The sequence below is a fragment of the Herpailurus yagouaroundi genome, unplaced genomic scaffold (assembly GCF_014898765.1).
Source record: "Herpailurus yagouaroundi ecotype Mexico unplaced genomic scaffold, PumYag 545, whole genome shotgun sequence".
Lineage (NCBI taxonomy): Eukaryota > Metazoa > Chordata > Mammalia > Carnivora > Felidae > Herpailurus > Herpailurus yagouaroundi.
Genome location: NW_024412762.1, coordinates 820246 through 845961, shown reverse-complemented (window position 1 = coordinate 845961; position 25716 = coordinate 820246). Strand labels below are relative to the sequence as shown.

The window sequence follows — 25716 nt, the reverse complement described above, 5'->3', positions numbered from 1 at the left end:
CATGTAAGCATCAGGCCAAGACAGATCAGGAAATTCTCCCAGAATACACAGGATGCAGGGAGGACCCCGGACCCTGCCACCCAGCCATGCAGGCCATGTCCCTCAGTGGCCTTGGCACTTTCCCGGTCCATGGCACCCTGCCCCAATCATGCTGGACACAGGGCCTTGGCACCACCCAGGGAAGGTGTGGCAGGTCAGTGGTGCAAGTACGCTGCCTATCACACCGAGGTAAGAACGCAGACATCAGAGTCCTCAGAGCGGGCATCAGTCACCTGGTTTCCAAGGTCTCTGGTGACTGGCCACGTTGGGCAGGACTCAGGGTCTCCTCCCCACTTGTTGTTCTGGCTGCAATCTGTGGAGGATCCCTTGCCTACCCTGGGCATACCACTGGGGTGGGAGTCAAGAGGGCATGGGTAGGGGGTTAAAGGAGCTGTCATCTCTGATGCCTGCGTGCAGCATCTGCTTACTCCTCCAGGGTGAGGACGGGGCTCTTCTTCCTTGGAGCAGAGAGGTCTGCTCCCAGGTGGCCAGTCCCCACCGGGTATTCCTGGCACACCACGGCAAGCCAGAGCCATGCATTGCCCTCAGGAGGGGGTTCCAGTCTGTGGGAGACAGGCCAGCCACCATACACCAGGAGGCCTCCAAACTCCCTCCACTGGATGAGGCCAAGTGTCTAAGGTCTGTGACCGGCTAGAGCCAGCCTTAATAATGCATGCATGAGGCAAGGCCTGTGTTCCCTAGCAGGATGTGTCATGCTGGGTTGGTGCTTGCCCCTTCCCCGGTCCAAAGGCTCTTTAAAGCAACGCCCACGCCCACGCCCACGAGGAACCTGACAGGAACCACCATCAGGGTCTTCTCCAGATTGAAAAGCAGCAGGGGATGGAGCTGCCGAGCCTGGGCAGCTTTTGCAGGAAAAAGGAGGGCCCTTCAACATCACCAGTGGCTCTTAATGGCACGCGGGAAGCACGGGGCTTGGCTGCCAAGTAAAAGTGCTTCTGGCCAGGGCTCAGACCAAAGAAGCATCGCCAGAGTGCATTTGGGTGCTGGGTCTGGGAAGTAGGACCTCGAGGAAAAAGGACTCACTCCGACTCACTCCCCTCCCTCAAGCTCTTGCCAAAAGGCTCCTTTTTGCAGCTATGATAGCTCACGGCCACCCACGGGTGCTGGCGTGTCCACCCATAGGTGCTCTTGCCTGGTGAGAAGCTGCACGTGGCTTCCTTAGCAGGACACACTGCTGATGTGCTAAACTGGTCCTCCCACTGGACCTTCCCAGGCAGCTGTGGGCTGCAGGTGGAAGATGCCTCTTGCCTCCACAGCAGCCACCAGCCCTGCCTGGCTGTATCACACTGCAACACAAGTAGGACAAAGTGGTGATTGCCAGGCTTCTTCCCCAGGGTTTCTCCCTGGGGGTGGGGTGGGGGGGTCAACGTGCCATAAGCCCCCATAAAGTGCTTCCTCCAGGCCAGGAGGGAGGGCATGGGCCATAAGCATTGAGTACAGAGGCCCAAGGAGCCACCTGGAATGGGGCAGAGGCGTCCTGGGCAGGTGCTGGCCAAATCAGGGCCCAGGAAAGCAGAGAAATCTGTAGAGCTGGGGGTGACAATGGGCATTGTGAGGGTGTTGCTGGGCTGGTGTCCCCACCTGCATGCTGCTGGGAGGAGGACCAGCATACTGGGTATGGGCTTTGCTGCCAAGACAACGTCACAGCTCTGCCAGACCCCCTGCCCAGGGTCTGGGCCCACAGCTCCCACAACAGACACTGGTCTTTTTTTTTTTTTTTTAATGCATTCATTTATTTTTGAGAAAGAGAAAGAGACAGAGCACCAGCAAGGGAGGGGCAGAGAGAGAGAGAGAGAGAGAGGGAGCCACAGAATCTGAAGCAGGCTCCAGGCTCTGAACTGTCAGCACAGAGCCTGACATGGGACTCGAACCCATGAACCGCGAGATCATGACCCGAGCTGAAGTCAGATGCTTAACCGACTGAGCCATTCAGGTGCCCATAACAGACACTGGTCTTAAGCAGGGGTCCAACCAGAGCACCTCTGAGGCCTCAGATGCCCTGTCCTGGGCTGCAGGACCAGCCGCCCCGAGGTCTGGAGCAGGCCTGTCTCAGGTACCCCATCCATACGCAGTGAGACTGTTTTGGCTGCGTTGGGTATTCAAGATAATTTTGAGGATCAAAAAACAGAGACTGTCAACAACAAAAGACAACCTAATTCCAAAATGGGCAAAGAACCAGACTGATGTTTCTCCCAAGAGGAGCCAGCCTGAGATGGGGGCTGAAGATTCCTGAGACCTACCTGGTCCCAGGCTTGCAACCCTGGCCCACACACACAGCCTCCTGTGGGCCTCCCTGCATTCAGCCTGGCCCTCGGACCATTTTTAAGTTTATTTATTTATTTTGAAAGAAAGAGAGTGAGTGAGCAGGGGAGGCAGAGAGAGAGAGAGAGAGAGAGAGAGAGAGAGAGAGAGAGAATCCCAAGCAGGCTCCATGCAATCAGCACAGAGCCCAACTCGAGGCTCAAACCCATGAACCACAAGATCATGACCTGAGCTGAAACCAAGAATCAGGTGCTCAACCAACTGAGCCACCCAGGTGCGCCACCTCAACACATTTTTTTTTTTTAATTTTTCAACGTTTATTTATTTTTGGGACAGAGAGAGAGAGCATGAACGGGGGAGGGTCAGAGAGAGAGGGAGACACAGAATCAGAAACAGGCTCCAGGCTCCGAGCCATCAGCCCAGAGCCTGATGCGGGGCTCGAAGTCACGGACCGCGAGATCGTGACCTGGCTGAAGTCGGACGCTTAACCGACTGCACCACCCAGGCGCCCCTCAACACATTTTTAAAGAGCTTTCTGAGGACCTAACCATTCTGGCTTCTATCCATACATCTCAATGTCAGGCCACACCCCTCTTGCCATACTGAGCCCAGGCACCCCACCCACCCCTCTTGCCTCCTCTCCCCTCACTTGGCAAGATCCTTTCCATGCCTCCTCCCTTAAGACTCATCTTGGCACCCCCAGTCTTGGCTGGGATCCCCCCTCCCTTGCTCCCTCTTGGCATCTCAGTGTACCTGCAGTTGCTGGCACACAGCAAGTGCTCTCAGTGAGAGCTGAGTGGGAGAATCAGGGCAAAGGGGCATTCACAGACAGAGAGGCTTGGGCTCCTAACTTTGTCAGACAGCAGGACAGACAAGGGACCCCGTTTGGGGGAGGGATGTGGGTAGGGCCTCCTGGAACCCCAGGGAGGACACAACTGTGACAAGGAGTGGGGTACACCAAGAATGGAGAGGGGCTGACAGCGGTGGTCTTGGTGCCTTTGTGGTGGCCAGGACAGCATTCCAGTCCAGGACAGCCAGGCATTTGATACATGGCCTACAGCTCCAGGCTATTCCAGAGGGCAGATGAGTAAACAGGAAGTGAAGTTGTGTCAATACCTGGGAGTGGAAGGAGACTGGAAGTAGCCAGAGTTATGGGGGACAAGTATGCATGAGGCCCCCCACGGCCTCCTTCTTTACCCAGCAAACTCTAGTCCTGGTGCCCACTTTCCTCCACACCTCGCAGGTCACTGTTGAGAGGAGAATGGCATTGGGCACAAACCATCTGTCTGAAACAGAGATGGGATCTTTCCCAGCCCCACAAGGTTGCTGGAGAAGCTCCCTGGGTGCAGAGAATAGGACAGTGGCACCAGCTCACCCACAGGACTGCAGCCACGTGGTTGCCGGGCCTTGTCCATGGCATAGAGAACGTCTTTGATAGCTGATGCTTTTTGAGACTCAGATGAAAGAGAGAGGCACACAGATGCTGTGGATGTGTGGTATGGGACAAAGGTTGCCTGCAGGATGTCAGAGCCTTGGATGGTGAGGCCCCGCAGTGAGGAGGCCAGGGAAGCCGTGGGCTGCGCTGGCCACGTGCAAGGACTCACGGATTTGCCCTGTTCTCCCCTCCCAAGATGGCCCTATGAGTGGCCATATGAGCAAGCCAGTCATCAGAGTTTATGTGTTTTTTGTTTTTTATTTATTAATGTTTATTTATTTATTTTGAGAGAGACAGAGAGAAAGCATGCACAAGCCAGGGGTAAGGGCAGAGAGAGACAGGGAGAAAGAGAATCTCAAGCAGGCTCCATGCTGTCAGCTTGGAGCCCAATGGGGGGGGGGGGGCTCGATCTCACAAACCGTGAGATCATGACCTGAGCTGAAATCAAGAATCTGACGCTTAACCGATTGAGCCACCTGGACATCCCTGAGTTTACATGTTTTTAAAATTAAACTTGTTATCTTGAGACAGAGTTGTAAGAAATAATACAGCAGTGTCTCCTAATTGTAACATCTTGCAAAACAATATTATATATCACAATCCACTCCCTATAATCCCTGGGAACCTCCATCTCTATAATGTTGTCATTTTATGAATCTCACATTAATGGGATCATATAGTATGTAGCATACAGGGATTGGCTTCTTTCACTCAGCGTATTATTCTGGAGATTCATGCAGTTTGCTGTATGTGTAGGTACCTCCTTCCTTTTATATATATATATATATACACATATATATTGCTGAGTAGTAGTATGTCTGCGTTATGGACATACCAAAGTTTGTAGCTAATACAAATATAGCTGCTATGAACATTCACATGTAAGTGTTTGTGTGGATGTAGTTTTCATTTCTCTGGGAGAAATACCCAGGAGTGCAATTGCTGGGTCCTATGATAATTGCATGTTTAGGTTTTCAAGAAACTGCCAAAGTGTTTTCTAGAATAGCCAAACCATTTTACATTTCCACCAGCCATATATATGAATGATTCAGTTTCTCTGCATCCTCACCAGCATTTGGGACTGCCATTTTTCCCCCCTAGTCTTAAATGTTTATTTATTTGTTTTGAAAGTGGGGGGGGGGTGGGGAGGAGCAGAGAGAAAGGAGAGAGAGAATCCCAAACGGGATCTCACCAATCATGAAAATCATGACCCCGAGCTGAAATCAAGAGTCTGACACTTCATTGACTGAGCCACCCAGGCGCCCCTGAAATATTTTTTATATAAGGTGCAAAATTTCGGTTGAGTGTTTTGCTTGCCTATGGATGTCCAATTACTCCAACAACATTTGCTCCATCCTTCCTTCATTGAGTTGCTTTTGAACTTTTGTTCACAATCAGTTGGACGTGTGGTGCCCCAGTGGCTCAGTTAAGTGTCTGAGTTGTTTTGGTTTAGGTTGTGATCTCATGGTTCATGGCATCGAGCCTCCAGTCTGAGCTGACAATGCAGACCGCCCTCTGTTTCTGTCCCATACTCCCACTTATGCTCTCTCTCTCTCTCTCTCAAAACAAATTTGAAACACATAAGTTGGGCATGTTTATGTGGATCGATTTTGGGAGGGTAACATGCCCTGTTGCGCTGATCTGTGTCTATCCCTCTGCTAATACCATACAGTTTTAATAGCTGTAGCCATAGAATACACACACATATATACTGTATATTGATTAATGATTAATATGTTAATAGATACATTAAGCAGGTAGACTATTTCTTCTCACTTCAGCAAGGTTGCAGAATACAAGATCAATATATAAAGATCAATTGTATTTCTATATACTAGCAATGAACACATGGCAACCAAAATTATAAATACAATGCCATTTACAATCTTTCAAAAAATGAAATACTGAGGTGTAAATCTAACAAAACACATACAGGCTTACATGCTGAGACAACAAAATGCAGCTGAAAGAAATTAAAGATCTAAATAAAAGGAGAGACATACTATGTTCATGGGTTAGAAGACGCAACATTGTAAAGATGTCAGTTATCCTCATACTGATGTATAGTTATATTCCCATCAATATATATAAAATATAAAAATATCAAAATTCCTGCAAGACTTTTTTTGTAGATATTGATGAGGTTGTTATAAAATTTATGTGGAAAGGCAGAGGAACTAGAATAGCAAGCATTGTTATTTTAACCCACTTAACACAGGTTGGACATTTCATTTTTTTGTTTTACTTTGTTTTAAATTATTTTCTTGTGATAAAATTGACATGCAGTGAAATGCACAGTTCTTAAACTCTCAATTCAATAAATGTTGCCAAGTATATAGAACCATGTAAACAAAACCCCAATCAAGACCCTATTTTCTTTTTTTTTTTTTAATTTTTTTTTCAACGTTTATTTATTTTTGGGGCAGAGAGAGACAGAGCATGAACGGGGGAGGGGCAGAGAGAGAGGGAGACACAGAATCGGAAACAGGCTCCAGGCTCTGAGCCATCAGCCCAGAACCTGACGCGGGGCTCGAACTCACGGACCGCGAGATCGTGACCTGGCTGAAGTCGGACGCTTAACCGACTGCGCCACCCAGGCGCCCCAAGACCCTATTTTCTGAGGCACCTGGGTAGTTCAGTTGGTTAAGCATTCGTTAGCTCAGGTCATGATCTCATTGTTTCATGAGTTTGAGCCCTGCATCGGGCTTTCAACTGTCACCACAGAGCCTGCTTCAGATCCTCTGTCTCCCCCTGCTCTGCCTCTATCTCTCTCAAAAATAAATAAACTTAAAAATAAAAGACCCCAGGGGCGCCTGGGTGGCTCAGTCAGTTGAGTGTTCGACTTCGGCTCAGGTCATGATCTCACCGTTCATGAATTCAAGCCCCACGTTGGGCTCTGTGCTGACAGCTCAGAGCCTGGAACCTGCTTTGGATTCTGTGTCTCCCTCTCTTTCTGCCCCTAACCCACTCACATCTCTGTCTTTCTCAAAAATAAACATTGAAAAAATTAAAACATAAATAAAAGACCCCCTTTCATTATCCCATAAAGTTTCCTGTGCCTCTTCCCAGTTAATTCCCACCACCACCATACTTGTCCCAGCCCCACACAACTGCTGATCTCCTATCACCATATATTAATTTTGCCTATTTCAGAACTTCAGATAAAGGGAATTATATAGTATGTACTTATGAAAACTCTGACTTTACCTCAGCATAATTATTTTGAGATTAATCTATGTCCCCAAATGTATTAATAGTTCTTTTTTTTCTTCTGAGTAATATTATCTTGCATAGATATGCCACAGCTTGTTCATCCATTCACTGTTGATGGACATTTAGGTTGTTTTCAGTTTTAGCCTATTACAAATACAGCTGCTATGAACATATATGTTTGGAAATATATTTCCCTTCCTCTTAGATCCATAATTAAGATAGAATGCCTGAATCATATAGGCCTATGTTTATAAGAAACTGTCAGCTGCTTCCACAGTGGTGGTACTGTTTCACTCCCACCAGCAGTATATGAGAGTTCCAGTTGTCCTGTATCCTTGCCAACACTTGTTAATGTCAGTATTCTATTTTAGCTATTCTAATGGTTGTATAGGGATATCTCATTGCAGTTTTCATTTGTATTTCCTTGATGACTAATGATTCTGAATGTTTCTTCAGTGCTTATTGCCCATGTGTATGTCTTCATTTGTGAAGTGTTTATTCAAATCTTGCCCATTTTATTTTTTTTTATTTAATTTTTTTTTCAACGTTTATTTATTTTTGGGACAGAGAGAGACAGAGCATGAACGGGGGAGGGTCAGAGAGAGAGGGAGACACAGAATCGGAAACAGGCTCCAGGCTCTGAGCCATCAGCCCAGAGCCCGACGCGGGGCTCGAACTCACGGACCGCGAGATCGTGACCTGGCTGAAGTCGGACGCTTAACCGACTGTGCCACCCAGGCGCCCCAAGATAATCCAATTTTAAAATGGGCAAGATTTGGGGCGCCTGGGTGGCGCAGTCGGTTAAGTGCCCGACTTCAGCCAGGTCACGATCTCGCGGTCCGTGAGTTCGAGCCCCGCGTCAGGCTCTGGGCTGATGGCTCAGAGCCTGGAGCCTGTTTCCGATTCTGTGTCTCCCTCTCTCTCTGCCCCTCCCCCGTTCATGCTCTGTCTCTCTCTGTCCCAAAAATAAAATAAAAAAAAACGTTGAAAAAAATTTTTTTAAAAATAAAACAAAATAAAAAAATAAAAAATTGGATTATCTTTTTATTACTGATTTGCAGGTGCTATTTTTTTTAATTTTGTTTAATGTTTATTTATTTTTGACAGAGAGAGAGAGAGAGAGAGAGAGAGAGAGCATGAGTGTGGGGAGGGGCAGAGAGAGAGGGAGACACAAAATCTGAAGCAGGCTCCAGGCTCTGAGCTGTCAGCACAGAGCCCGACGTGGGGCTCAAACTCACAAACCATGAGATCATGACCTGAGCCTAAGTCAGTCGCCTAACCGACTGAGCCACCCAGGCGCCCTGATTTGCAGGTGTTCTTAAATATATTCTGGATACAAGTTCACTGCAAATACTTTTTCTCAGACAAAGGCTTGATTTTCATTTTCTTAATGGTGTCTTTTGAGAAATAAATGTTTGTAATTTTAATAAATTTCAATGTATCAATTTTTTATATTTCATGCTTTTTTGTTTCTCTCCAAGAAGTCTTTGCCTACTTATTCCAAATTCATGAGTATATTCTCCCCTGTTTCTTCTAGAAACTTTACAGTTTTTGGGTGCCTGGGTGGCTCACTCAGTTAAGAGTCTGACTTCAACTCAAGTCATGATCTCTCAGTCCGTGAGTTTGAGCTCCACCTCGCGCTCTATGTGGACAGCTCAGAGCCTGGAGCCTACTTTGGATTCTGTGTCTCCCTCTCTCTCTGCCCCTCCCCTGCTTGCACTCTGTCTCCCCCTCTCTCTCTCTCTCAAAAGTAAATAAATATTTTAAAAATTAAAAACAAAAAAAAGAAACTCCATAGTTTCCATGTTATGTTTAAGACTATGATCTATCTGGGGTCACCTGGGTGGCTCAGTCAGTTAAGCGTCTGACCTCAAGGTTCATGAGTTCAAACCCTGCATTGGGCTCTGTGCTGACAGTTCAGAGCCTGGAGCCTGCTTCAGATTCTGTGTCTCCCTATCTCTCTGCCTCTCCCCTGCTTACACTCTGTCTCTCCCTCTCAAAAATAAACATTAAAAAAAAAAAAGACTATGATCTATCTTGAATTAACTTTTGTGTATAGTATTAGGTAGAGGTCAAGGTTCATTCTGTCTCTCTCCTTCAGCTTGTCCAATATCCTAGTATCATTTGTTTTGAAAAATTTTGGTTTTCCCAATTGAGTTGCCATGACACCATTAATGAAAAGTAAATTCTGTTCTGAAATGACTATGTGTTACTGGATACCAATTCAAAACTTAGTGGCTTAAAACATCAGTTTAGTCATTTGATTATCATGAATTCTATGAGTCAGAAATTCAGGAGGGCTCAGCTGGGTAGCTCCTGTGATTTAGGCAGAGAATGTCTGGAGTTGGAGCAGCCGGCTGGACATCTCCCTTTCCATGAAGTCTCAGGGCTTTTTTTTTTTTTCCATTTTTTTTTTCTTTCTAAGGGCTCCTCCTCCTCCTTCTCCTCTTCCTTCTTTTTCTTAGAGAAAGAGCACGAGTGGGGCAGAAGAGCCAAGGCAGAGAGAGAGAGAGACAGAGAGAGAATCTTAAGCAGGTTCCACATTCAGCACGAGACTGACATGGAGCTTGATCCCATGACCTGATCGTGACCTGATCCCATGACTTGATCGTGACCTGAGCCAAAATCAAGAATCAGTATGTTCAATCCACTGAGCCAGCCAGGCCCCCTCTCGCGTTAGGGCTTCTTTATATCATCTCTGCAGGTGAGGCAGCCTGGCAATCAATCTCTGCAGGTGGCCTAGCCTGACAGTTGGCTCTGCAGGTGGCCTAGCCTGGACCCTGAAGCATGGAGGCCTCAAGGCTGTAAGCACTAGTGCTCTAGCACCAGGGCAGCTCCAGATGCTGCCTTATCTGTTCTGACCCAGCCTCACAAGTTGGGAGGCATCACTTCTGTTGTGATCTACTGTTTCTAAAATATCTTTTTTTTTTTTTACAATGTTTTAAAATGTTTATTTATTTGAGAGAGAGAGAGTGTGTACAAGTGGGGGAGGAGCAGAGAAAGAGGGAGACACAGAATCCGAAGCAGGCTCCAGGCTCCAAGGTACCACCAGCACAGAGCCCGACGCGGGGCTCGAACTCACAAACTGAGATCATGACCTGAACCGAAGTCATTGCTTAACGGACTGAGCCGCTCAGGTGCCCCTGTAATCCACTGTTTCTAAGACAGTATAAGACCACTTACATTCAAGGGGGACTATTAAGGGTCTAGAAGCACATGTGGAATGGAAGACATTGTTGTGGTCATCTTTGAAAACTACAATCGGTAAAACCTCATCCTGTTTTGGGGCCAATCTTTTACTTCTCTGTTCTGCAGACTGGATAATCTATATTGATCGATTTCTGGCCGGCAGTGTGGGGGTAGACTGTAACAGATGGCAGGGACACTCCTCCATTGGGATGAGTTACGACAGAGCCCTGAAGGACAAGGGCAGGGTGGTGGAGAGGAGTGGATCATCCAATGTGTGGTCAGGAATGACTGCAACAGGCATGGTGGGAGAGGAAGGGTGGGAGAAAGTGTGTCCATGTGGATACCAATGTGCCTCTGAGACATCATGCCGAGTGCATGAGTCTGGACCCCAGCAGGGGAGTGTTCCGGGAGCTGAGGGCCACAGGGTGGGTGGATGATGGGGTCAGGGACAGAGGAGGACAGCTAGGGCGGCAGGCGGCCTGGAGGGCCTATGCGCGGTGCTGAAACTCCAGCCTGTGGCTGCACTGCTCTAACTCAGGAAGAAACCCCACACAAGCATGTTTGAGTTGGCCGGCATTCACGTGGAGGATGGCAGAGCTAAATGCAGCTGTCTCAGGCTCCAGGGGAGGCACTGAGAGGGTGCATTCCGTGCTGGCGGCTGCGTGCTCGATGACTGCTGAGGACAGGCCTGGGGCTGTCCTGGCTGGCCAGGGAGAGGACACCAGGCTGTGTTTGGCTGGCTCTCTCTAAGGCACTGACACCTCTGGGGCCCACAGTGTCTCCAACCATCTCAGTGTTTTTCCTGCGTGGACGACCCCCATTCCCAACTCATAGATCCAAGGGGAATCCCTAAGAAAACACTGTTGACCGAAGATCAAGCAGCTGTAACCCCACCCCAAAGTGGCTGCACTGCCTTCAGCAAATGTCCCAGCATCTTGGGTCTCATCTGTGGGTAAGGGGCAGGGACTGGGGACCACCATGGCCCCTCCTCCTCAGGCTGTCTCCTTGGCTCCACCATTTCCCCTTCTTTCCTCAGGCTAAATGGCATTCCACCTCAGGGCCTTTGCCCATCCTCGTCTCGTGGAAGCTGGCTCCTCCTTGCTGCCATCTCAGCCTGCTGGCCTTGCTGGATGGACTGCTCGGCCTGGGCACCACGTGCATCTCTCTCCAGCACCTGTGGTTCTTTAATTTATGTGTTAGCGTCCCTGTCACATGAATCAAACCCCTGAGAGCCGTCCCCTGGCCCGTCTTGTTCACATGCTTCCCTGTGACACGTAACAGGCACAGTGCACGGAACTGATGGGAGAGGGAAGCGACCTGTCTCCTGCAGACCCCGGCCCAAGGGTGCCTTTTGATTGTTGTTTTTGTTTGCTGCAGCATAGGCAGGTGAGGAGAAGTCACTGAGGAGTGCTCCCCATAGGAAAGGTGCCTGTGAAGGAGGCTGTGGACCCCAAGCTCGGGTGAGGGCTGGAACTCCTGGGCCCTTGTCCCAGAACTCCAGCCCCCTAGGCTGGCTGTCCCCCATTCCAACAGCAGCATGTGGAAGCCTCATAGGTATTGCACACTGGATGGACCCTTGAGGTACCATACCTGCTCCTGCCCTGGGCTTCCCGTATGACCCGAGACAACACTGCCCACCAGTTGCTCAAATAAAAATCTCCAGATCACATCATTTGTCCCTCTCCCTCATTCTCCACATCTGTCAGCAAGTCCTAAACATACTCAAATTTTGCTGTCCTCTCCCCATTACCACCTGTATTAGCCGGCTCAGGCTGCTGTGACAAATACCACGGACTTGGCAGCTTAAACCACAGAATGTACTTCCTTACAGTTCTGGAGGGGGAGGGGGTACAAGTCTGAGATCCACTGTGGGCAGGGCTGGTTTCTCCTGAGGCCTCTGTCCTTGGCCAGCAGACAGATGTCATCTCCTTGTGTCCTCACACGGTGGTCCCCCTGTGAGTGTATGTGTCCTAATGTCCTCTTCTTATCCAGTCATGTTGGATTAGGGCCCACTCAGATGACCTCATTTAATCTTAAAGACCTTATCTCTAAATACAGTCACATTCAGAGGTGCTGGGGCTAGGGGTTCAGCATATGAACTTTGGGGGACACGGTTCAGCCCATCACAACACCCAAGTCCACTCTGATCTTTACTACCTCAACTTGAGCCTTGGGCACTCCATTCTGCAGTGGAGACCCTTGAGAATTGCACCTTTAGGTAACAGGCCCCACCCCTCACCAAGCACACAGGCCCACATGAGAAGCCTGAGCCCACTCTCCCATGCCTGCCTTGCTTTCTCCCTTCACCCTGGGAGGTCTGGCCAACGGACCTCATCACCTTCCCTCAAACACACTAAGCTCAGTCCAACCCCTCAGGGCCTCCCCTCTACCTGGAGTCAAGTATGAGTGCCACCTGGGCCTTCTCACACAACCCCTGGTCGCATGCCTGTATATATATATATATATAGAGAGAGAGAGAGAGAGAGAGAGAGAGAGAGAGAGAGAATTCACATACCATGCAATTCACCCATTTAAAGAGTGCCATTCAAAAGTTTGTAGTATAGGAGCTCCTGGCTGGCTCAGTCAGTAGAGCATGCAACTCGATCTCAGGGTCCTGAGTTCAAGAACTACCTTGGGTGTAGAGCTTACTCAAAAAAAAAAAAAAAAGTGCACAAAAGTTTGTACTATACTCAGAATTGCACAACCATCCCCACAATCAAATTCAAAACTTGTTATTGAAATGTAATTTGCATACCACAGAATCCCCCCTCATCCAGTGTGTAATTCAGTGTATTTTCGTTCACAATGTCATTCACAATGTCACAATTTCATTCGAATGTCACACATCCATCACCACTCTCTAACGCTAGAACATTTCCATCACCCAGAAAGAAATCCCCTCACATTTGCTCCTTGTTGCCCTCCCCTGGCCCCCAGGAACCACTGATATACTTTCTGTGTCTTTGGATTTGCCTATTCTGGACATTTCATATAAATGGACTCAGACAATAGGTGACCTTCTGTGCCTGGCTTATTTCGCTTAGCATGATGTTTCAAGATTCGTCCCTGTGGTAGCGCGTGTCAGAACTTCATTCCTTTTTATGGCCAGATAGTATTCCACTGTGTGGATGGGCCACATGTGGTTATCTGTCCATGGATAGACACTCAAGATCTTTCCATTTGTTGTCTGTCATGAATATAAACACTTGTGTACAAATCTTTGTGAGGACATGTTTTCATCTCTGTTGGGTAGCTAAAATGGAGTTACTGGATCCTAAGGTCATAAGGTCCTGTGTTTTTCTGATTGCCTCGATTTATTATCCATTTCTCCCATCTAGGATGAAGGAGACAGGAGGGGAGGGGCTGTGTCCACTGTGTGGGGGCGAGCATCATGCCCAGAGCTGCCAGGAGTGGGCTGGGGCCAGGTAGCCCTCAGTCCTACCCCTGTGCCACCAACATCCCGTTTCCTGCAGCTCCTGCTTCCCTCCCTATTCCATAAGGCCTCCTTCTCCTGCTCCCTCTTCTTTGACCCCCTGCATTTCTGCCAGGAGCAGTTTATTGAGTCCAGGTGGGAACTAAACTGTCCCAGAGAACAGAAATGTTGACCTGTGGGCTCTCCCGGGGTCTCACCCAAGGCCCCAGTTCTGTTGTCACAGGTGTCCCAGAGATTACTGTTTTGGAAGGAGGCAGGGCAGACAAGATAGAGACAGACCTGCCCCTTAGGGCCCAGTGCACCCTAACCTACCATCAAGGGTCTTTGTGCTAAGTTGCCACCTATGTGCAGGACTTCAGCTTTTCTAGAATGTCTGAATGAGCCACCACCCAGAAGATGAGCACCACTCACACTTGTCTTTTAGGTGAGAACCCACTTGGTGACTCCCCCCATCAGAGAGCTATAGGACTGGGGTTCAGGGTCTGAGTCTGGAGTCCTGGGCTGTGATCTGGGATCTGGGGCCAGGGAGTGGGGTCAGGGTCTGGGGTTGAGGACTAGAGGCTGGATCTTGGGCTGGGTCTGGGGTTGAGGTCTGGACTCGGGAGTCTAAAGCTGGGCCTGGGGTCTGGGTCTAGGTCTAGGGGCTGGGCCTGGAGTCTGCAGTCTGGGGGTTGGGTCTGGGGGCTGAGTCTGGAGGCTGGGTCTGGGTCTGGGGTCTGGGCCTGGAGTCTGCAGTCTGGGGGTTGGGTCTGGAGATTGGGTCTAGGTTTGGAGTCTGCAGTCTGGGGCCTGGGGCGGGGGGCTGGGGCTAGTTCTGGGGCATCTAGGCCAAGCCGAGGTAGGTCAGAGCTCCTCTCCTGATACCCAGCTCAGGACAGCCAGTTGTGTATGCTGTCCATGACCCCTCAAATGGGCGCAACCTTGATGCACTGGGCTTCTGAGACTGGGGTTGGAAGTGTGTCTGCAAAGCAGGCTGCAGCCCCCGAAGGAAGCTTCAGTTCTATAGACACTAGCCGCCATTATAGACATGCAAGGACATCTTCGTGTGTGCTTATTGGAAAGATCCTGAGATTCACCCCTTGAACACATTGAGTTTTTTTGAGGGTGGTGGTGGTGGTAAAATATGCATAACAAAATTGACCATTTTAACCATTTTAAGTGTCCAGTTCAGTGGCATGAAGCACATTCACATTGTGTGCGATCTTCACCACCATCCATCTCCAGAACTTTTTCATCTTTACAAACAGAAACCCTGCTCCCCTTAAACAACTCTCTCCCCTAGTCTCTGGCGACCTTCATTCCACCCTCTGCCTCTATGACTCTGACTACTGCAGGTGCTTCATATAAGTGGAATCATACAATATTTGTCTTTTTATGTCTGGCTTACTTCACTTAGCATGATGTCCTCAAGGTTCATCCATGTTGTAGCAGGTGTCAGGATTCCCTGCCTTTTTTAAGGCTGAATAATATTCCATGGTATGTACATACCATGTTTATCCATTCATCCTTGAACTGCACCATTGAAGTCCTTGAACATATCCTGACTGAGGACCCACGTGAGCCTGGCGCTGAATGGGTTTCTGGGGAAGCACCCCAGACAGAAATTCTGCCCTTAATGGAGCTTATTCTCTAAGTGGGGAAGAACATAAATAATCAAAATAAAGTGCGTAGGTTCTGCAGTGTATAGTGGGGTCAGAAGGGCTATGGAGAACAATAGGAGGAAGGCAGCTGGAGGGCAGGTGGCTGGTGGGGGGGGGGCTGCGGAGAGCACAGGGCAGAGGCTTAGGGTGGGGCAGGTGTCACGCACTGCATCCCAGGGAGGGGACAGGTGTGGTGGGGGGGGTTGTTTAAGGGCTGTGAAGGGGGTGAGAGCTCCAGTTTTCATTCTGGCTGAACCACTGGAGCACTTTGAGGAGAGAAAAGGATGTGCCCTTAGTTCTTAGCAGAATGTTACTCAGGCTTTAAAAGGAAGGAAACTGACGCAAGCTACAGTATGAATAAACCTTGAAGACATTATGTTAAATGAAAGAAGCCAGACACAAAAGGATATATACTGTAAGATTCCACATACATGAATGAGGTCCCTAGAATGTCAAACGCGTAGAGACAGAAAGGAGAATGGTGGTTCCCAGGGGGCCGGGGAAGGAAATGGGACCTAGTGTTTAATGGGGACAGAGTGTCAGTTGGGGATCACAGAAAGTTCTGGAGATGGATGGTTGGGATGGCTGTAGAACAATCTGAATGTGCTTCATGCCACTGAGCTGGACACTTAAAAGTAGTTAAAATGGCAGGGCACCTGGCTGGCGCAGTTGGTGGAGCCTCCAACTCTTGATCTCAGGGTGGTGAGTTCGATCCCTACGTTGGGTGTAGAGATTACCTAAAAAATAAGAGCTTTTAAAAAAAGCAATTAAAATGGCGCGCTTTGTTATGTACATTTTACTGCAATTAAAAAATTAAATAATAAAAAACAATTCAATGGGGGATATAGTTTCAGTTATGCAAGACAATTAAGTTCTAGAGGTCTGCTGTGCCTATAGTTAATACCGAAAAAAAATTATTAAGAGGATAGATTTTAGGATAAGTGTTCTTACCACAGTAAAAAAAAACACAAAAAACACCCAAGAAGCTGCAGGCCTGTGGGCATAGTGTGCTGCCATGTGTATGAAAAAGGTAGCAGGAGAAAATATGTGCATACACACATGTGCTTGTACATGCATCAAGTACCCTGGAAGGGTCCCAAGAAGTTGCCCCATCAGTGGGCAACAGAAAGGGTGTTGGTGAACAGGCGGGAGAGGCAGGCAGAATTCTCTATGTCTGCATCTTTTTACACTTCTGGAATTTTGAATATTGAGACTCTGTCACCTACCGGAAAAAAGTTAAAAAGTAGATTGCTGAAGGTGAAAGGGCGGGCCTACGCCAGCCGACTCCATCTTGTTCTGTGTCCTTCACCCTGACCACACCTCCTCCCCTTGAGTAACCCCCCCCTCACCTGCCTAACAGGACTCGGACCCTTCCCCAGGACCCTTCCCCAGCCAATCGGCTGAGGCCATAGCCATTACCTCACCAACTGCCCCCAGGCCCCAATAAAACCTTTGTCCTTTTGAAACTCGCTCTCTTTCCCTGGTATCTCACTGCTGCGTCGGTGCAGGTAGGGGACTGAGCTCGAGCTAGCTCGAATAAAGGCTCTTTGCTTTTGCATCGGACTCGGCTCCCTAGTGGTCTTTGGGGATCACGAATTCTGGGCATAACATTTGGGGGCTCGGCCCGGGATCCCCAAGAACCCCGAGGGACCCCCGACCCGGAGAGCCTGACTGGCCATGGTTAGTGTCTGTCTGTTTGTTCTTTTCTGTGTGAGCTCATTTCTGGAATTCTGGTAGTGCCCGACGCGGTCTAAGTGGACGCACTGGAGGACCATGGGCCGGGAGTTTCGGAAGACGTTCCGATTCTCCCTTCTGGAGGGACGTGGAATCCCCTCAAAGGTCTGAGACGAGGCGGGTCGCTCCCGCTGGTCGGCGTGAGGCCGTCGTCTTTGGAGGGACGTGGAATCCCCTCATCAGTTTTGGAGGGACATGGAATCCCCTCAAAGGTCTAAGCTAGCTTGCAGTTTTGCTTCTATGGAGTTGGAAGACTTTCTAGGGGCTCTCTGTTTGTCTGTTTTTGTGTTTCTCTGTTTTGTTCTGTGGACTTACTGGACGGACGTTGTGGGACAGACTCAGACTACTCCTCTAAGTATTGTGATTGATCACTTTAAGGATGTGAGGGGAAGAGCTAACAACCTCAGTGTGGAAGTCCGAAAGGGTCGGTTGCAGTTTTTTTGTTCTAGCGAGTGGCCAACTTTCAATGTCGGATGGCCACCAGAGGGGACCTTCGACCTCCCTACCATCCACCGAGTCAGGAGTATCATCTCTCAGCCTAAGGCGGGCCATCTTGATCAGCTCCCTTACATTATCACTTGGCAGGGCCTTGTAGAAGACCCACCCTCTTGGCTTAAGCCCTTCCTAACCCTGCTCCCTCCGGAGCCAAAACCCATTCTTGCTTTGCAGGAGACAGAGAAGAGGAAAAGTCTTACACAGCCTTCAGCACCCCTCTACCCTGTCCTACAGGGGGGTACTGAAGAAGAATTAATTTTTCCTCCCCCGTATAACCCCTCTAGGATGCCGGAAGAACACCATCCTCCCCCTCCGGGGGAGGCAGACGCTGTTCCGAGAGCGGGAGGCGGAAATGCTCCAGGGGGAAGCCCGCCCTTTGCCAGACAAAGGGCTCAGAGGGGGCAATCTGCCTCCACCGCCGACTCCACTATTCTGCCCCTGCGAGCCACCGGACCCCCAGACGCGGAGGGGAATCAGCCCCATCACTATTGGCCTTTCGCCACTAGTGACCTCTACAATTGGAAAGCTCAGAATCCTAAGTTTTCCGAGAAACCGGCAGGGCTTATTGATTTATTAGACTCTGTTCTTTTTACCCATCAGCCCACGTGGGAGGATTGCCAGCAGCTTTTGCAGGTCCTGTTCACGACTGAAGAAAGAGAAAGAATCCTCAGTGGGGCCCGAAAACTAGTTCCAGGCACAGACGGAAATCCCACCACCAACCAGGCTCAGATAGATGCCTCCTTCCCCTTAACTCGGCCCCAGTGGGATTTCAACACGGCAGAAGGTAAGGAGAGGCTCCGGGTCTACCGCCAGACTCTAATGGGGGGTCTCCGAATGGCTGCTAGAAAGCCAACCAATTTGGCCAAGGTAGGAAATGTACAACAGGGAAAAGATGAATCTCCAGCTGCCTTTTTAGAACAGATCATGGAGGCTTCCGTACCTATACCCCCATGGATCCAGAGGCTCCGGAAAGCAAGGCAGCTGTTATCAAGGCCTTTGTAAACCAATCGGCCATAGACATTAGGAGAAAATTACAGAAAATAGATAGACTAGGAGAAAAAAGTCTGCAGGACTTACTGGTGGTAGCCGAAAAGGTATATAATAACCGGGAGCCTCCTGAGGACAAGCAGGCTCGCGCCATGGTGGCTGCCAGCAGTAAGCAGACTCGAGACCTGGCCAGAATACTACTAGCTACCACTGCTGACTTCCCTGAGGAACGAGACCGCCGTCTCCGGCAGCTGGCAGACGACACAAGAAAAGGTAAAAGCACCAAGGGGGGGAAGCAGAGGCTGCAGAAGGATCAGTGCGCATACTGCAAGGAGATAGGGCATTGGGCCCGAAATTGTCCAAAAAGAGCTGGCAGGAAAGGAAGCAAGACTGATCGAGTAAAAGTCCTAGAGCTGGATGAACTAAGTGATTAGGGGAGTCAGGGTTCGGACCCTCTCCCCGAACCCAGGGTAACTCTTAAAGTGGAGGGGACCCCTATTGACTTCCTTGTCGACACCGGAGCACAACATTCAGTCCTCTGCACCCCACAAGGAAAACTAGCTAGCAAAAAGTCCTGGGTACAAGGGGCAACTGGTATGAGCCAGTATTCATGGACTACCCGAAGAACAGTAGATTTGGGAACGGGCCGGGTATCCCACTCCTTTATGGTAATACCAGAATGCCCCTACCCGCTGTTAGGACAGGACTTACTGACCAAGATTGGAGCTCAGATAACTTTCAGACAAGGGGGGCCTCAGGTCACCGATGGCAAGGGCCACCCCATCCAGGTCCTGACCATGAAACTGGAGGATGAATACCTCCTCCACCAGGAGGCGCTCCCGAGAGAGGATAATATAGACAGATGGCTGCGAGAATTCCCCTCGGTTTGGGCAGAGACAGGGGGGATGGGACTAGCCACTCATAGGACCCCAGTCCTGGTAGAGCTCAAGCCAGGAGAGAATCCGGTAAGGATCAAACAATACCCCATGTCTCAGGAGGCCCGGAAAGGGATCCAGCCACACATCCGGAGACTACGAAGCCTAAGGGGTACTAGTTCCTTGCCAGTCTGCCTGGAACACTCCCTTACTGCCGGTCAAAAAGCCTCACACAAATGACTACCGACCGGTACAAGACCTCCGGGAAGTAAATAAGAGGGTCGTGGACATACACCCAACTGTTCCCAACCCATATACTCTCTTGAGCTCCTTGGCGCCCTCCAGGGTCTGGTATACTGTACTAGATTTAAAGGACGCCTTCTTCAGTCTGCCGTTGGCACCCCAGAGCCAACCCTTGTTCGCCTTCGAGTGGCATGATCCGGAGGAGGGCTACAATGGGCAACTCACCTGGACACGTCTACCTCAGGGATTCAAAAATTTACCCACCATCTTCGACGAGGCACTACACAAGGACCTGGTATTTACAGACACCTTCTCTGGCTGGGTGGAGGCATACCCAACCAAGCATGAAACGGCTCAGACGGTGGCTAAGAAGCTACTAGAAGACCTCTTACTCAGGTATGGTTTTCCTGCCATGGTAGGATCAGACAATGGACCAGCTTTTATCTCGCAGGTAACACAGGCAGTAGCCAAGGCGGTGGGGGCAAACTGGAAACTACATTGTGCTTATAGGCCCCAGAGCTCAGGACAGGTAGAAAGAATGAATAGAACCCTAAAAGAGACCTTTACCAAATTAACCATGGAGACTGGTGGGGACTGGGTGACTCTCCTACCGTACGCCCTTTACCGGGTTAGAAACACTCCTTACACTCTGGGTTTTACTCCCTACGAGATCATGTTTGGCAGGCCACCCCCTGTTATTCCCAGCCTTCGAGCTGAACTTATTGCTGAGTTTAAAGATCAAGAACTTTTTCTTTCCTTGAGCGGGCTCCAGAGGGCGCACGAGGACATTTGGCCGCGCCTCCGTGCCATCTACGAGGCTGGCCCGATCCTGACACCTCATCAGTACAGGCCGGGAGACTGGGTCTACGTCAAGAGGCACCACTGAGAAACTCTCGAGCCGCGCTGGAAGGGACCCTACATCGTGGTGTTGACAACCCCCACCGCTCTCAAGGTAGACAGCATCGCGACCTGGGTCCATCACACCCACGCTCAGCCAGGGGACCCCTCCTCGATACAGAAGGACTTCGTCACGCAATGGGCCATCAGTCGGGACCAACACAACCCGCTCAAGCTCAAGCTACAGCGCATTCGACCCACCTAATATTGGTAACTCTGTTAACTCTGCTTGTCATTGCTCATGCTGCCGGGAGTCCCACACCCCCCAAAACATCACCTGGCAGATCATAGACACCAGCTCGGGGACAATACTTAATCAGACCTCCCAGAGCCACCCCAGGGACACTTGCTTCCCAGAACTTTGCGTAAACCTCCAAACTCTGTTCCCCTTGTCACCATAAATGCAGCCGGTCCCATGACTGGGTCCCTAAGCTACATGACAAGGGGGGAATGAAAGGGCAGGCCTAAGCCGGCTGACTCCATCTTGTTCTGTGTCCTTCACCTTGACCACACCTCCTCCCCTGAGTAACTCCCCCCCTCACCTGCCTAAGAGGACTCGGACCATTCCCCAGCCAATCAGCTGAGGCCATAGCCATTACCTCACCAACTGCCCCTAGGCCCCAATAAAACCTTTGTCCTTTTGAAACTCGCTCTCTCTCCCCGGTATCCCACTGCTGTGTCGGTACAGGTAGGGGATTGAGCTCGAGCTAGCTCGAATAAAGGCTCTTTGCTTTTGCATCGGACTCGGCTCCCTAGTGGTCTTTGGGGATCACGAATTCTGGGCATAACAAAGGGAGGCCAAGCGGAGGAAAACAGGCAAAGCCCCAGGACCAGGCTGCCCTGCCCCACCCCACTCCGGGGAGCTTGCTTGGCAAGGAGGAGTCGGGTGGCCCTGGAGGAAAACCGACTTTTTATTTTTATGCAGACACAGCAACCCTGCCCCGCAGGCAATTCTCCAGATGAAAACTTGAAGCTCCCGTTCTGTCAGGAGCTGAGTAATGGTGACGAGTGTCTGCATACCAAGCCAGGTCAGCGGGGAAGGAGGCGATTTTGTTTTTCTTCCCCCACTCCTAACCTTGCAAGTCTTTCGCTCAGAAGTCTGGCAGTGTGGTCGGCCTGGCCCCAGTGGCTAGACCAAAGAGACCAAACATATTTGCTTAGGCTGTGGAATTCTGAGCAGAAGGCAGGGCAGGAAGAACTCTGGCCTTCCCCAAGGCGATGCTCAAACCCAGAGCACAGACTCCCAGCAGAAAGCTGCATCTGGACCTCTACCGGGCAAGAATCTTACATAGGGAAGGATTAGCCACAGCGGAAAGAGTGAAATGGAATAAGCAGAAAAAGCCAAGGTTTGTGGAAATGCAATTAAAATCTACTTAGTGTAAAGTCAGGGATGTTAGCACAGACACATCTTTTAAGAAAAGAGTTAAAACCAAAAAACCAGAGTTCATTTTATTCAGAATTGTATTCCAGCAGCCCAAGACGCCAGGCACTTAATTAAAGAAAATAAGACATAGAATAAGGCTTCTATTTTTATTTTTACATTTCAGAAAACTTCCAAATAAGCTATTACAAAGCTGGTTTGAGGTTTGAGAATCAGAAGAAAATTCAGTATTCAAATTAAGGAGTCATTTTACAGTATCCAGCAGATGAACAGACCTCCAGTAGCAAAATGAAGGAAAGATACATTTTCCTAGACTGAATTCCCCCCAAAATAGAAATTTCTCATGCTTTCTCACCTAAATTCCAGCTGCCCCTGATGCTTCGAGAAGACAGGTCCTAATGAAAAATAAGGATATTCTCTGGGGAGAGAGGCACCAGCATTGAGCAAAGTTAGCCTCCACATGGAAAGAATAAAATCCTTGTGGGACATGCAAACACCGTCTGCACCCTTATAACTACCACAGTGCACGGCTGTCCCCGAACCGGAGGGCAGGAGGGACAGGATAGCACAGTCCTTGGCCATGAGTGGCCGCCGAGCCCCTGGGATGTGGCTGGTCCTGATGTAGATGGGCTGTGAGAATAACACAGCCAAGCTTGTGAGCAAAAGAAGTCAGGTTACCTCATCAATCATTCGCTTATATTGACTACATGTTGAAATGATATTCTGGCTACATGAAATTAAAAAATATTAAAACTGGGGGTGCTTAGTCAGTTGAGAATCTGACTCTTGATCTCAACTCAGGTCTTGATCTCAGGGTTGTGAGTTCAAGCCCCGTGTTGGGCTCCACACTGGGCATGAAGCCTACTTAGAAAAAAAAAAAAAAGATTCATCTTACCTGTTTCTTGTTATTTTTTTAATGTGGTTCTTAGACAATTTAAAATTATACATGTGCCTGGATTCTATTTCTACTGGTATAGAAAATTAAGGAACATTTGGAGATTCAGTATATGACAAAGGCAGGGGAAAGACGGACTTGTTAAAAACAAATGACACTATGGGGTGCCTGGGTGGCTTAGTCGGTTAAGCGTCTGACTCTTGGTTTTGGCTCAGGTCATGATCTCAGGTCATGATCTCACAGTTTTGTGAGTTTGAGCACCTCATCTGGCTCTGTGCTGGCAGTGTGGAGCCTGCTTGGGATTCTCTCTCTCTTCTCTCTCTGCCCCTCCCTGCTTACCTGTCTCTGTCTCTTTGAAAATAAATAAACTTAAAAAAAATAAACTTAATAAAAATAAACTTAAAAAAATTTTAAATAAATAACACTAAAGTCATTTATTTATTTTAAGTTTCTTTTTGAGAGAGAGTGCAAGTGGGGGAGGGGCAGAGAGAGAGAGAGAGGGGAACAGAGGATCTGAAGCAGGCTCTGCACAGACAGCAGAGAGTCCAATGGGAGGCTTGAACCCATGAACTGAGATCATGACCTGAGCCAAAGTCTCACGCTCTACCAACTGAGCCACCTGGGCGCCCCTAAAGCCGTTTAGGAAAAGGCAAAATTGGATGCATACCTCATACCTTCACAAAATTAAACTGCAAACAACGCAAAGTTCTAAACATAACAATGAAACCATACAGAGAGGATGGGGAAACATGGCTGGATTCCTTTGCAGACAGACTCGAAACACCATGCAATAAAGAAACGATTAAAATTCAATGACGTGGGGGTGGCTGGGTCGCTCAGTCGGTTGAGTCTGACTTCAGCTCAGGTCATCATCTCACAGTCTGTGAGTTTGGGCCTTGCGTCAGGCTCTGTGCTGACAGCTCAGCTCTGTGCTGGAGCCTTCTTCAGATTCTGTGTCTCCCTCTCTCTGTGCCCCTCTCCTGCTCATGCTCTTTCTCTCTCAAAAATAAATAAACATTAAAAAAAAATTCAATGACGTGGAGAAAAAAAAAAAACAACAATGCTGCCCGTGTTGAAAGTTGGCAAAGGTAGAGATGGATGAAACATAACAAATGGAGAGTACCTTCAGGTTATGTGCCAATATCCCTAGTATATAAAGAACTCTTAATAATCAAGTGTGGGGACAGATAGGAACATGGGCAAAAGATAGACAACACGCAACATGCAATATAAACATGGTCTTAAATGCACAAAGAGATGCTCAAATTCATTTACAAAGACGAAAGTGCTCATTGACCCACCCTGAGATGGCTCAGCTGACACGACAGCTCCCTGTGGGGTAGATGCACCTCACAAGCCCAGGCTGCAAATTTCTCTGTGCCAAGGGGAATCTGGGGTATCTAATGGGACCGCATATGCCTTTACCCTTGGATCTACAACCCTGCTTCTGGGAATTTGCCCTGAAGATACACCTCCAACAGTGTGAAATGCATGGGAACAAATATAGTTATTACTGGCCATTACAACTATGGGAATAATCCGGAACCATAGAGCAGCAGCCATGCAGGGGAATGTCTTGGGGTGGGGTGACCTCCTGGTCCATAAGAAGTTGGTCCAGACTACATTGACAAGCATAATTAATATGCTACCTTTCGTTGAGAAAGAAAAATAAGACCACATGTGAGGATATCTATCTCCTGATAGATGCAGAAGAAACCATATCTATCGCTCTGATTTTAAACCTTGCTAACGTTTGCTATAGTCGTAAGTAACATTCAGTCAAGAACAATGGATAGGGTACCCTAAAATTGAATACAAACGGAAAGCCAAACCCAACCATATTTCAAATGATTAAGAAAACGACAGAGATGAAAACAAAAAACAAACTCAATTAATTTCTAAACACAATACTGTCACTACAGACTCAGTCTAAAGACAAGAAGAAATTCAGACCAAGCTTTGTAGGTTTGCCATTTGCGGTGGTGGGTATAGCAATTCTAGAACTGTCTTGTGTGTTCAGAAGACAAACTAGATAAGAAATACAGGGATTCTGTCAGAAGTTGGGGAGGTGGTGCAGATGTGGTCTGGTGGACGCAAGGAGGAATCCGCAAAGTTAGGGTGGGGCTAGAAGTGACAGCGTGAACTCATGGTGCTATTCATTATACTTCTTTCTAGCACCCAGAGGACACCCTGGTGAAAATGAGCACACCTAGCTCCTAGACCTTGTGTTGAAGAAACATTCTGCTCTAAAGGAACCCCGGAGAAGTGGTGGAATCCAGGGCTAGGGCAGTGAAAGTGTAAGCTGGATTTGGAGCAGATTGTAGTGGCAGAGAGCAAGGAAGTGCTCAAAAAGGATGGGGACATGTTGGAGGACGCGGGAGCCAGGCTGACAGCATCAGTATAAGCAATGACAGTAACGGATTATAACTTCCTGAATAAAGCAAAAACCTGCAAGCCCATATCGCAACAGACAAATGAGACCGGGAACCAACAATTCTTCCTTGCAGTAGAATGTCAACCAATAAATGGAGAACAAGAGAAGGAGTTTAAAGACCATTATCCTGCAATCACAGTAGTAATAATTGACTCAGGCAAGAATTGCCAATAGGTGCTAGAAAATGGTTGGGGGAGAGGTCCCGGGGAGATGTTTACTAAGCCTCAGAGTTTCTCCCATTGGCTCCTTTATCATTGGCACAGGCGAGAACACCTGGCAGGCATCACCTTTGCCTGGAGTGTTCTGGGCCTTTGGGAAGGGACTCGGTGTCACTCATAATGTGTGGCCATGAACATCTGACCTGGAAGAAATGGTCAGACATACCAAGCAAGGGACATGCTGCAGAACAGGTGGCCTGTGCTCACAGATGCTAAGGTCAGGGACACAGTAGCCAAGGGGTCACTCCAAACGCCTGACAGCAAAATTCAGGGCATGGTCCTGGACGGGAGAAAATAGCTAGAGAGAATATTATTGGTACAACTA

General features: G+C 48.8%; 1 long non-coding RNA gene across 1 annotated transcript; it reads left to right on the top strand.

Annotated features, from left to right (window-relative positions):
• The first annotated feature begins 1258 nt into the window (after positions 1 to 1258).
• Positions 1259 to 25277, top strand: LOC121023286 (uncharacterized). Its single transcript, XR_005787336.1, has 2 exons — positions 1259 to 1357; positions 24915 to 25277. It is a non-coding gene; the product is annotated as an uncharacterized LOC121023286 (long non-coding RNA).
• Positions 25278 to 25716: the final 439 nt, after the last annotated feature.